Source organism: Stenella coeruleoalba (genome assembly GCF_951394435.1).
Source record: "Stenella coeruleoalba genome assembly, chromosome: 17".
NCBI classification, from domain to species: domain Eukaryota; kingdom Metazoa; phylum Chordata; class Mammalia; order Artiodactyla; family Delphinidae; genus Stenella; species Stenella coeruleoalba.
Window position 1 is genome coordinate 40,392,558 of NC_137163.1, and position 12,050 is coordinate 40,404,607.

Below are 12,050 nucleotides of genomic sequence, written 5' to 3' on the forward strand. Positions count from 1 at the left end.
TCCTGAGCCATGGACACCTACGGCTCAGCTTCACATGGGGGGCTCCATGTTACTCACTTTGTACTTCTAAGAACTGTACGTTTACTTTTGTGTGCAGAACCTGGGACATATGTGGCAATTAGCAGCCTGAGACCCTTGGACTTCGAAACTATGCTGTTTTCAACATATATTTAAACTACAATATATATTAAGCTAATAAATTTTACGCATAGCCTGAATTATTATACAAGTCAAAATATTTGTTGTTTCTATAAATGACATTTCAGTTTGGTTAAGCTGGTTATCCATACTGATCAGAACCTGTGTTTGGCAGTTGTATATATAGAGCTCCAAGGCTAACGGGGTCTCTGGTTAAAAACAAAAAAACTGGGAGTCAGGGCTTCCCTGGTGGCGCAGTGGTTGGGAGTCCGCCTGCCGATGCAGGGGACATGGGTTCGTGCCCCGGTCCGGGAAGATCCCACATGCCGCGGAGCGGCTGGGCCCGTGAGCCATGGCCGCTGAGCCTGCGCGCCCGGAGCCTGTGCTCCTCAACGGGAGAGGCCACAACAGTGAGAGGCCCGCGTACCGCAAAAAAAAAAAAACTGGGAGTCACTGTCCTAGGTGCTCAGGAAACATTTTTTAATGAATGTATGAGGAAACTGTTATTTCTTTCACTACATAAAAAAATTTCTTCCAAAAACTTAGGCCCGTATTCCTTATTGGCAATTCTGAAGTCTGAAAGCTCTTAAAACCAAAAGTTGTTCCATAAGTTTGGCACAAAACTTATTTTGCAGCAAAACCTGGCTTGAACTGACCTAAGACTCAGTTGTGTCATAACATTCCTCCCAAAATACCTGCTGAGCGCTGGTGTTTTGTTGCTTTTTTTTTGTTCTTTGTAACCATGAAAACGTCAAACAGTCAAAGATACCCCTGTTGTAACAGTGAGAAGATAAACAGAAGAAAAGAAGCGTCTCTCATTAACAACAGCACAGACAGTGAAGTTATTACAGAAGCTTGATCCTGGTGTCTGTGAGGCATTTTACTGAAGATTATGGAGTAGAATAATTGTTAAATATGACTTAAAGAAACAGAAGTTGTTTAAGGTATATAGTGCTAATTAACAAAAATTAATAAAAACAAGAAAATGCTGCATAGGACAAAAATGTAAGATCTGGACCATGTTTTGGTTGAGTGGATTCCACAAAAGGGAACATATATCTAGACTATAGCTAGACTGTGCCATGAAGAACAGAACCTGAAGGTATCTGTGAACATTTATTAGAACTGGCTACAGATATTAAAGAAGCATCATTGTGTAAAATAATCTGAAAATCAAGTGGAACAAGCTTCTAATGATCAGAAAACATCAGAAAATTATGTGGGTAAATTTGATAAAATCATACCTGGTAAAAACCTTATTCTTGAGCAAACTGAGAATGCTGATGAAACAGCTGTTTCCTGGAGATACATTCCTGGAAAGACATCAACCACTCTGAAGAGGGAGATCCACAGGTCTTGGGTGTGCCACAGCTGCTGCCCACGCTAGACAAAACTGGCAGTGACTGGAAAGAGCAGCCTCCAAGATGTCCAAAAGGTGTACGTGCCTTACCTGGGCTGCACTATGCAACCAAAACATAGGTAACCAGAGAAATACAGTAAGTACCCTACATGTGAACCTTCAAGTTTCGAACTTTTAAAAAATGCCATTGGTAGTTTGATAGGGATCGCACTGAATCTGTAGATTGCTTTGGGTAGTACAGTCATTTTCACAATATTGATTCTTCCAATCCAAGAACATGGTATATCTCTCCATCTGTTGGTATCATCTTTAATTTCTTTCATCAGTGTCTTACCGTTTTCTGCATACAGGTCTTTTGTCTCCCTAGGTAGGTTTATTCCTAGGTATTTTACTCTTTTTGTTGCAATGGTAAATGGGAGTGTTTCCTTAATTTCTCTTTCAGATTTTTCATCATTAGTGTGTAGGAATGCAAGAGATTTCTGTGCATTAATTTTGTAACCTGCAACTTTACCAAATTCATTGATTAGCTCTAGTAGTTTTCTGGTGGCATCTTTAGGATTCTCTATGTATAGTGTCATGTCATCTGCAAACAGTGACAGTTTTACTTCTTTTCCAGTTTGTATTCCTTTTATTTCTTTTTCTTCTCTGATTGCCGTGGCTAGGACTTGCAAAACTATGTTGAATAATAGTGGTGAGAGTGAGCAACCTTGTCTTGTTCCTGATCTTAGAGGAAATGCTTTCAATTTTTCACCATTGAGAATGATGTTTGCTGTGGGTTTGTCGTATATGGCCTTTATTATGTTGAGGTAGGTTCCCTCTATGCCCACTTTCTGGAGAGTTTTTATCATAAATCGGTGTTGAATTTTGTCAAAAGCTTTTTCTGCATCTATTGAGATGATCATATGGTTTTTATTCTTCAATTTGTTAATATGGTGTATCACATTGATTGATTTGCGTATATTGAAAAATCCTTGCATCCCTGGGATAAATCCCACTTGATCGTGGTGTATGATTCTTTTAATGTGTTGTTGGATTCTGTTTGCTAGTATTTTGTTGAGGATTTTTGCATCTATATTCATCAGTGATATTGTTCTGTAATTTTCTTTTTTTGTAGTATCTTTGTCTGGTTTTGGTATCAGCGTGATGGTTGCCTCATAGAATGAGTCTGGGAGTGTTCCTTCCTCTGCAATATTTTGGAGTTTGAGAAGGATAGGTGTTAGCTCTTCTCTAAATGTTTGATAGAATTCACCTGTGAAGCCATCTGGTCCTGGACTTTTGTTTGTTGGAAGATTTTTAATCACAGTCTCAATTTCAGTGCTTGTGATTGGTCTGTTTATATTTTCTATTTCTTCCTGGTTCAGTCTCGGAAGGTTATACCTTTCTAAGAATTTGTCCATTTCTTCCAGGTTGTCCATTTTATTGGCATACAGCTGCTTGTAGTAGTCTCTTAGGATGCTTTGTATTTCTGCAGTGTCTGTTGTAACTTCTCCTTTTTCATTTCTAATTTTATTGATTTGAGTCCTCTCCCTCTTTTTCTTGATGAGTCTGGCTAATGGTTTATCAATTTTATTTACCTTCTCAAAGAATCAGCTTTTAGTTTTATTGATCTTTGCTATTGTTTTCTTTATTTCTATTTCATTTATTTCTGCTCTGATCTTTATGATTTCTTTCCTTCTGCTAACCTTGAGTTTTGTTTGTTCTTCTTTCTCTAGGTCCTTTAGGTGTAAGGTTAGATTGTTTATTTGAGATTTTTCTTGTTTCTTGACGTAGGCTTGTATAGCTATAAACTTCCCTCTTAGAACTGCTTTTGCTGCATCCCATAGGTTTTTTATTGTCACGTTTTCATTGTCATTTGTCTCTAGATATTTTTTAATTTCCTCTTTGATTTCTTCACCAATCTCTTGGTTATTTAGTAATGTATTGTTTAGCCTCCATGTGTTTGTGTTTACGTTTTTTTTTCCCTGTTATCCATTTCTAATCTCACAGTGTTGTGGTCAGAAAAGATGCCTGATATGATTTCAATTTTCTTAAATTTACTGAGGCTTGATTTGTGACCCAAGATGTGATCTATCCTGGAGAATGTTCCATGCGCACTTGAGAAGAAAGTGTAATCTGCTGTTTTTGGATGGAATGTCCTGTAAATATCAATTAAATCTATCTGGTCTGTTGTGTCATTTAAAGCTTCTGTTTCCTTATTTATTTTCATTTTGTATGATCTGTCCATTGGTGTGAGGTGTTAAAGTCCCCCACTATTATTGTGTTACTGTCGATTTCCTGTTTTAAAGCTATTAGCAGTTGCCTTATGTATTGAGGTGTTCCTATGTTGGGTGCATATATATTTACAGTTGTTATATCTTCTTCTTGGATTGATCCCTTGATCATTATGTAGTGTCCTTCCTTGTCTCTTGTAACATTCTTTATTTTAAAGTCTATTTTATCTGATATGAGTATTGCTACTCCAGCTTTTTGATTTCCATTTGCATGGAATATGTTTTTCCATCCCCTCACTTTCAGTCTGTATGTGCCCCTAGGTCTGAAGTGGGTCTCTTGTAGACAGCATATAGATGGGTCTTGTTTTTGTATCCATTCAGCAAGCCTGTGTCTTTTGGTTGGAGCATTTAATCCATTCATGTGTAAGGTAATTATCAATACGTATGTTCCTATGACCATTTTCTTAATTGTTTTGGGTTTGTCTTTGTAGGTCCTTTTCTTCTCTTGTGTTTCCCACTTAGAGAAGTTCCTTTAGCATTTGTTGTAAAGCTGGTTTGGTGGTGCTGAATTCTCTTAGCTTTTGCTTGTCTGCAAAGCTTTTGATTTCTCCATCAAATCTGAATAAGACCCTTGCTGGGTAGAGTAATCTTGGTTGTAGGTTCTTCCCTTTCATCACTTCAAGTATATCATGCCACTCCCTTCTGGCTTGTAGAGTTTCTACTGAGAAATCAGCTGTTAACCTTATGGGAGTTCCCTTGTATGTTATCTGTCATTTTTCCCTTGCTGCTTTCAATAATTTTTCTTTGTCTTTAATTTTTGCCAGTTTGATTACTATGTGTCTCGGCGTGTTTCTCCTTGGGTTTATCCTGTATGGGACTCTCTGCACTTCCTGGACTTGGGTGGCTATTTCCTTTCCCATGTTAGGGAAGTTTTCGATTATAATCTCTTCAAATATTTTCTCTGGTCCTTCCTCTCTCTCTTCTCCTTCTGGGACCCCTATAATGTGAATGTTGTTGTGTTTAATGTTGTCCCAGAGGTCTCTTAGGCTGTCTTCATTTCTTTTCATTCTTTTTTCTTTATTCTGTTCTGCAGCAGTGAATTACACCATTCTGTCTTCCAGGTCACTTATCTGTTCTTCTGCCTCAGTTATTCTGCTATTGATTCATTCTAGTGTAGTTTTCATTTCAGTTATTGTATTGTTCATCTCTGTTTGTTCTTTAATTCTTCTAAGTCTTTGTTAAACATTTCTTGCATCTTCTCGATCTTTGCTTCCATTCTTTTTCCGAGGTCCTGGATCATCTTCACTATCATTATTCTGAATTCTTTTTCTGGAAGGTTGCCTATCTCCACTTCATCTAGTTGTTTTTCTGGGGTTTCATCTTGCTCCTTCATCTGGTACATAGCCCTCTGCTTTTTCATCTTGTCTATCGTTCTGTGCATGTCGTTGTTTGGGGGTTTTTTGATAGTAGTTATCCTAATGGGTGTGTGAAATGATTTTAAATATAGTTAATCATGAGGATAACAGTGATGATGGAGACGCATTTGTAAACACAGGTGGTAAAAAAAAGTCCCTACGTGAGATGGTGAAAATGTGTGATCAGTCAGTGGCTAGCTTTGAACCATGAACATTTATCAATGAACATGAGCTTATGGTGGTTTTCATAATTTAAGAGGGACTGCTTAGATGGAAACCTAAATTAATGAAGCATTTGACCTGGGAAAAAGTGCTTAAAATGGTCCTTAGGGGCTGCCCTGGTGGCGCAGTGGTTGAGAGTCCACCTGCCGATGCAGGGGACACGGGTTCGTGCCCCGGTCCGGGAAGATCCCACGTGCCGCATAGTGGCTAGGCCTGTGAGCCATGGCCGCTGAGCCTGTGCATCCAGAGCCTGTGCTCCACAATGGGAGAGGCCACAACAGTGAGAAGCCCGCATACCGCAAAAAAAAAAAAAAAAAAAAAATGGCCCTTAGTCCTGCTCCTGCAATCAGAGGTGCCACTCCAGCTGCTGCTGGTGACAGGCACTGAGGTTCCTCTAAGATGCTCAAGCAACCAGAGGAGATGGATGTTCATGGTTTGTGTATGCACCAGCACATTTAGCTGAAATCGAACCTGCATACATTTAAAGATTTATAAAATGTTTTCTTAGAAATAAGGTTACTAGAGTATTTATATTCTATATTTATCCCACTATTTCATTTAGTGGTTTGTTATTTAAATAAACTATACACTATTTGTCTTAATAAATATTTCACTACAGAAATATTAATATGTTTGACTATCATGTGCTGCCTCAGATCCTGTTAGGGCTACTACATTACATTACATACGACTTCTCAAGAAATCTGAAAAATTCTGAATTCCAAAACTCATCAGGCCCCAGGGATTCTGGATTATAGATTGTGGACCTTCTTTTAGTCAAAAAGCAAATAACGCACTTGTGAGACATCATTCCATTGTTCCAGTTTAAAATCCTTTTTGAACAATTTCTAACATCTGCCACACTTGGCTGTCCAGATTTCTAACTATAGGCATCTACTCTATCTTTCCCTCATAGGATAAAGACCTCTGTTATATTCTGGCACTAATACAAAAACAAAACTTACTTTTTACACAATGAAACTGAAAAGTTTAATCATCTTTGGTGGTAATACTTCTAGACTGTATCATACTCTAATTAGGGGCCTTTATAAGATTATATGAAGCATGAATTAATTTCTCCCTAATAATCCAGCATCATCATTACGAAGATCAGTTATTAATTGTGAAAACAGGGCCTGGCCCCAGACCATCTGGCTTCCTGAGTACTGGTGTTTGCATTTTAGTCTTCCATGCACCCATGGGCTCAGACCCTCCTGGCTGCTCTCTAGGTAACTGCCATAGCATCATCACTGGAAAAGCTTGTTTGGGTTACCTAAAATAAGAATAAATGATCCAGCAGGAGCTTGAACTTCAGACATCTGTTTTGGCTATTCAGAGGCCCTCTTCTCTCCTCCCTACTTTGCAGCTGGATTACTAATAACTGAGGTACCATGTAAATAACCCTGGAGGGCCAAGGCACCATTGTACATTATTCTTCGTCTCTATAAGGATTAAGGGGGCAAATAGAGTCACTAAATCACCCCTTTGGTAGGCCAATGCCACACTTTGCACATCAGGATAACACACACTGGTAGCACAGCGAACACGTTTTGCATGTGTTTTAATATTCTACTCCAAATTGCCTGTGTAGAGGGGAAAAGAAACTAACATTTATAGATGGATTACAGTGTGCTACATGCTTTGTATACTTTACTTCCTTTAATCAAACACAGTGATAGAGATATTATTCCCCTTTTACAGATGAGGACTGAGGTTAAGTACTTTACCAAACCTCTCACAACTATTAAGTGACAGAAAATAGATTATAACCCATCTATGTCTCAAACCCTCCAAATTTTTTCACTTTATTAAAATTTTTTTAAATTTTAAAAATTTTTTTAAATTTGCAAAATTTTTCACTTTAAAAAAAATCACAAAATCAATGCATGCTCGTTATAACAAGACAATCAACACAGATATGCTGATGTCTGTTTCCCAAACCTAATTCTACCCTCGAGGCATACATTTTATTAGCTGTGACCAGGGATCAAACCTGGGCCTCCACAGTGAAAGTGCTGAATCCCTAACCATTAGGCCACTAGGGAACTCCCCGACTCACTATTTTTTTTTTTTTTTTTTGCGGTACGCGGGCCTCTCACTGCTGTGGCCTCTCCCGTTGCGGAGCACAGGCCCCGGACGCACAGGCTCAGCGGCCATGGCTCACGGGCCCAGCCGCTCCGCGGTACGTGGGATCTTCCCGGACCGGGACACGAACCCGTATCCCCTGCATCGGCAGGCGGACTCTCAACCACTGCGCCACCAGGGAAGCCCCCGACTCACTATTTTTTGACTTTACTATAGTTCAAAAGTGACACGCAGTCAGTGAAACTGTACTCGAATTTTGAATGTTGATCTCTTCCCAGGTTAGCAATATGTGGTCTGATACTCTCGAGATGCTGGGCAGTGGCAGCAAACCGCAGCTGCCAGTCAGCCACACCATCACAAGGGGAAACAGCCAATATTCTGACAACCATTCTGTACCCTGACAACTATTCTGATGCTCACTTTCAATAAAGTATTCAATAAATGACATGAGATATTCAACATTTTATTATAAAATAGGCTTTGTGTTCAAAGATTTTGCCCAACTCTAGGCTAATAGAGTGTTCCGAGCACGTTTAAGGTAGGCAAGGCTAAGCTATGAAGTTCGGAAGGTTAGGTGTATTAAATGCATTTTCAACTTACAATGGGTTTATTGGGATGTAACCCCATCATAAGTCCAGGAAGATCTGTAATCACGTATACACACATATGAAGATTTTCTTGCTTTTTCTAAAAGTAAGGTAATTCCATGAATGTTACTCTGTGACTTTATGACTATATGATATACTCTGTATTACAGATAAACCATAATTTATACAACATTTCCTGACAGAAATTCAAGGGGTTTTTAGGTTTTTGCAATTACAAACAGAGCTTTAATAAACTTTCTTGAACATATAACCTTACAAACTGGAACCTTGATTTCCACAGGCTAAATGAACAAAAATGACAGTACTGAATGTAATCTCTGTATTTTTTAATAGATAGCTGGCCTCATTCCCAAAAGGTACAGCAATTCATATTTACAGCAGCAACATACGAGCGCTCATTTTCTCACCCTCTTGCCAGCACAAAATATCAATCTCTCTACTTTTTGCCTATTTGATAGTCGAAAGGGTATTTCATTGCATTTCCTTGATTACTGGTAAAATTTAGATTTGTGCTCTTCTGTTGTCAGATTTGACTCATAAAAAAAAGTGTGACGTGCAAAGCCAAACAATGGAATCTATCTTCTCTAAGCCCTGGTAGTTATTCTTACGAGACAGGGGCAAGATTCTGTTGGATTCTGTGCAAAGTACACCCTCAGTTAGCCAGCAGGGTCTACACCCAGGGCATCATAGAAAGAAAGGAAAACAAAACTGGACTCTGAGGTGTAGACAGTTCAGAAACAATAAATAAATGAAGAGGTCAGTGGCATTATTTTTTATTAACTTTCAAACTTGGAAACCTTTATCAAAACCAGGTCTTACAGGGGAGGGAGTAGGGAACCTTGAAGACTGGATGGCTCTTTTGCAACCCTCGCCCCTCACCTGCTAGGTAAGTAAGAAAGAGGAAAAAGAAATGACAGAAAGGGGGAGAGAGAAGCACCCTGTTTCCTTCAGCGAGGGCCAGGCTCCTGTAAGAAAGGGCCGGGTGCCCGGGGCCTCTGATGCAGGAAAGCAGAGGGGAGCTTGGTCTCCCACAAGCTCAGTCCACAATCTCCAACTGAGAGTGAGATCTGAGGACAAGTCAGAAGCAGTCAGTGGATGAGCCAGCTTCAGTGTAATGACTTCTCAAACCGGAGGTGTGCCTTTAGACACGTCATAGAAATGCTCCAAACCTTCTTTTCCTATTTTGAAAAAATGAGAGAGGGGTTTGGAACTTGTGATGTGTAAGGCCACTTCCACCTCTAAGATTCTGTAATTCCAATGATACAATGTTGACAGTGTTCTAATAATTCCACCTCATCTTCAATTGGTATCCATGAAAAAGTTGAAAGATCATACAATTTGGAGTCAAGTCTAGGGTTCAAGTCCCAATCTGTCAACTATGTAACATTAGACAAGCCCTGTAATTCCTCTGAGCCTTTTTCCTCATCTATAAAACTGACAAAATAAATCTCATAGGGTTGTGGTAAGATTCAAGTGAGGGGATATTTGTGAGGGTACTTATAAACTGTAGAGGTTAGAACAAACATAGCAGAACATTCTTACTAAGTCTGATCCCCTTCTGCACTACCCAGACAGGGGTCCGTCCATACGGCGTTGTTCTGGATTCCCATTGTAACTTAAAGGGAAACTTTCACAATGTCCGGAGCCCTTGACTTCCTGCAAATGAAGGAGGAGGATGTACTCAAATTTCTTGCAGCAGGAACCCACTTAGGTGGCACCAACCTAGACTTCCAAATGGAACAGTACATCCGCGTCTACAACATAAATCTGAAGAGAACCTGCGAGAAGCTTCTGCTGGCAGCTTGTGCCATTGTTGCCATTGAAAACCCAGCAGATGTCAGTGTCGTATCCTCTAGAAATACTGGCCAGCGAGTTGTGCTGAAGTTTGCTGCTGTCACTGGAGCCCCTCCTATTGCTGGCTGCTTCTCTCCTGGAATCTTCACTAACCAGATCCAGGAAGCCTTCCGGGAGCCAAGACTTCCAGTGGTTACTGATCCCAGGGCTGACCACTAGCCTCTCACAGAGGCCTCTTACGCTCACCTGCCTACCATTGCTCTGTGTAACACAGACTCTCGTCTGTGTTATGTGGACACTGCCATCCCATGCAACAACAAGGGAACTCACTCGGGCGGTCTGATGTAGTGGATGCTCGTCCGGGAAGTTCTGTGCATGCGTGGCACCATCTCCCACAAACACCCATGGGAGGTCACACCTGATCTCTGCTTCTACAGAGATCCTGAAGAGATTGAAAAGGAAGAGCAGGCGGCAGCTGAGAAGGCTGTGACCATGGAGGAATTTCAGGGCGAATGGACCGCTCCAGCTCCTGAGTTCACTGCTCCTCAGCCTGAGGTGGTGGACTGGTCCGAAGGTGTGCAGGTGCCCTCTGTGCCTGTTCAGCAGTTCCCCACCGAAGACTGGTCTGCAGCTCCCACCGCTCAGGCCACTGAATGGGTAGGAACCACCACTGAGTGGTCTTAAGCTGTTCTTCCGCAAACTCGTAAAATGGAAGTAGGTTGACGGAAAATAAACAGTTTCCAAAAAAAAAACCCCAAAAAGTCAGTTTCCAAAAAAAAAACCCCAAAAAGTCTGAGCCAATCATTTCCATTTTTTAGCTCAATTTAAAATTCACTAATCAAATACTTAAATCATTCATTCCATAAGTACTGACAGAATGTCCCCTGTTTTAGGCACCAGAGATACTTTAGTGAATAAGACACTGGAGGTCACTGATATCATGGAACTTGAAGATGTTCTTTTAACATCTGCATCAGAAAAGGAAATCTGGACATATAAATATTTTAGCAAGATACATAAAAGGTAAACAAGCTGTGTCCGGTATTGTAGAGATATGAATTCAACAAATATGTATGGAGCTCTTACTATGGTCCCAGACATAAGGACTAGGCACTGTTCTAGGTGTTGGGAGACTCACCATTGAACAAGACAGACCAAGTCCCTGGCCTTTTGGAGCTTACATTCCACCAGAAGAACTGAATCAATCAGACTGTCACTAATTATATATGGAAGACACAGCCAAAGACAAGTATGAGGCCGATGTGAGAGGTACGAACATAGTTCTGGAGCCAGAGCTTCAGGCTTCTTTTCCTAGCCACACTCAGTTTCCCCTTATCGAAACGGAAGGCACAATAAACTCTAACTTGCCCTCCTCATGCCTCATTTCTCCTTCCAACTATTCACCTTGGACAAGTTAACAGCCTTTACCAAGTAATGAGACGTTTGGGCGTAGAAAATAACCACGACTATTTTTCAGCGGTGGTCAGTTGTTATGGCTTAATTAGGTTTTCAAACAGCATTCATGCACTCTGCAAATGTGTGATTCAGCTCGATCCTTTCCAGGTTCCTTTGAACCTACCCGTGACTCACTTAACGTAAGGACTCCCACAGCCAATAACAGACTACCGGTTTCCATTTAACCTCTAAAGTGTTGACCATTGTGCTGTATATTCAGCTGTATAGTCAACAACTGTGGATTCTTTTATATGAGGCACTGTACTAGGTCCTTGCTTCTGGCATTTACAATCATATTTGAAAACTTACGTTAGTCATAAGTCATTTGCATTTCTCTTTTAAGACAGTATGAGTAGATACCATTTGATTAAATGAGATATAGGAGCTCCCACGAGGGAGACATCACTTCTGACTCAAGCAACTAGGGAGGAGGAGGTTGCAGCTCTGATGAGAGCCTGCTTTATCCTGGACATTTTATGTAGATTCTTCAACTTGATGTGGAATGCTTCACAAAGAACTTGGAATCTAAGACCTTGAGTGATGGGAAGAATTAGGAAAGGCAGAAATGAAGTTTCAACTGAATACTAAATGACGGCCCAGTGCTGGCCAGGCACAATGCAAGGTACCAGGAACCCAAAGGTGAACAGTGTGGACCTTGTGGTAAAGGGCTTTCAGTGGGGGATACAAACAAATAAACAGGCAACTACAATCACTATATGGTGTGATGTGTGTTACACTAGGTAAAAACACCAAGCTGATGGGA

General features: G+C 40.4%; 1 pseudogene across 1 annotated transcript; it reads left to right on the top strand.

Moving 5' to 3' along the window:
* Positions 1-9,673: 9,673 nt before the first annotated feature.
* Positions 9,674-11,206, top strand: LOC307175949 (small ribosomal subunit protein uS2-like; annotated as a pseudogene). Its single transcript has one exon. The product of its transcript is annotated as a small ribosomal subunit protein uS2-like (transcript).
* The last annotated feature ends 844 nt before the right edge of the window (positions 11,207-12,050 follow it).